The sequence below is a fragment of the Schistocerca gregaria genome, unplaced genomic scaffold (genome assembly GCF_023897955.1).
Source record: "Schistocerca gregaria isolate iqSchGreg1 unplaced genomic scaffold, iqSchGreg1.2 ptg000099l, whole genome shotgun sequence".
Taxonomy (NCBI): Eukaryota; Metazoa; Arthropoda; class Insecta; order Orthoptera; family Acrididae; genus Schistocerca; species Schistocerca gregaria.
The window spans coordinates 291,170-293,169 of NW_026061714.1; positions in this window are offsets into that span (position 1 = coordinate 291,170).

The window sequence follows — 2,000 nt, forward strand, 5'->3', positions numbered from 1 at the left end:
TGATGTAATAGCCAGTAAGAAGTAGTGCAAGTGAAATTTTAGATATCGATTATTGACTTTTTACCATTCTTTGGTGCCTTGGACATGAGCTAGGACCTTAAGATTCTGCATGAAAGGAGGACTAGCAGCCGAGTAGCAAGGGAGAATGTGAAAAGTGTTCATATGTAGTAAAAACCTGAGAAATCCGTCCGTTTTCGTCATTTGTTATCGAATCGACTGAAAGCCAGATCGTCACATTAGCCGCTCTTCTCTCTGAAACGGTTGTACTTATCGTCTGCAAAGCTATGTCGCGTGCTGCGGTATGTGGAGACACTAAAAGCACCATTGTAGAACACAGATGAAACTTCTAAGTAGATGTAATAGCTAGTAAGAAGTAGTACAACTCAAGTTTTAGGTATCGTTTATTGACTTTTTAGCCGGCTTTGGTGCCTTGGACATGAGCTAGGACCATAAGATTCTGCATGAAAGGAGGACTAGCAGCCGAGTTGCATGGGAAAATGTGAAAAGTGTTCACATGTAGTAAAAACCTGAGAAATCCGTCCGTTTTCGTCATTTGTTGTCGAGTCGACTTAAAGCCAGATCGTCACATTGGCCGCTCTTCTCTCTGAAACGGTTGTACTTATTTTCTGAAAGCTATGTCGCGTGCTGCGGTATGCGGAGACACTAAAAGCACCATAGTAAAACACAGATGAAGCTTATAAGATGATGTAATAGCCAGTAAGAATTAGTACAATACCAGTTTTAGGTATCGATTATTGACTTTTTAGCTGGCTTTGGTGCCTTGGACATGAGCTAGGACACTAAGATTCTGCATGAACGGAGGACTAGCAGCCGAGTTGCACAGGAGGATGTGAAAAGTGTTCATATGTAGTAAAAACCTGAGAAATCCGTACGTTTTCGTCATTTGTTATTGAATCGACTTAAAGCCAGATCGTCACATTGGCCGCTCCTCTCTCTGAAACGGTTGTACTTATCGTCTGAAAGCTACGTCGCGTGCTGGGGTATGCGAAGACACTAAAAGCACCATAGTAGAACACAGATGAAGCTTCAAAGATGATGTAATAGCCAGTAAGGTTAGTACATGACCAGTTTTAGGTATCGATTATTGACTTTTTAGCTGGCTTTGGTGCCTTGGACATGAGCTAGGACCTTAAGATTCTGCATGAAAGGAGGACTAGCAGCCAAGTTGGATGGGAGAATGCGAAAAGTGTTCATATGTAGTAAAAACCTGAGAAATCCGTCCGCTTCCATCATTTGTTATCGAATCGACCTAAAGCCAGATCGTCACATTGGCCGCTCTTCTCTCTGAAACGGTTGTACTTATTGTCTGAAAGCTATGTCGCGTGCTGCGGTATTCGGAGAGACTAAAAGCACCATAGTAGAACACAGATGAAGCTTCTAAGATGATGTAATTGCCAGTAAGAAATAGTACCAGTTTTAGGTATCGATTATTGACTTTTTAGCTGGCTTTGGAGCCTTGGACATGATCTAGGACCTTAAGATTCTGCATGAACGGAGGACTAGCAGCCGAATTGCACGGAAGATTGTGAAAAGTGTTCATATGTAGTAAAAACCTGAGAAATCCGTCCGTTTCGTCATTTGTTATCGAATCGACTTAAAGCCAGATCGTCACATTGGCCGCTCATCTCTCAGAAACGGATGTACTTATCGTCTGCAAATCTATGTCGCGTGCTGCGGTTTGTGGACACACTAAAAGCACCATAGTACAACACAGATGAAGCTTCTAAGATGATGTAATAGCCAGTAAGAAGCAGTACAATTCAAGTTTTAGGTATCGATTATTGACTTTTTAGCTGGCTTTGGTGCCTTGGACATGAGCTAGGACCTTAAGATTCTGCATGAAAGGAGGACTAGCAGCCGAGTTGCACGGGAGAATGTGAAAAGTGTTCATATGTAGTAAAAACCTGTGAAATCCGTCCGTTTTCGTCATTTGTTATCGAATCGACTTAAAGCCAGATCGTCACATTGGCCGCTCTTCT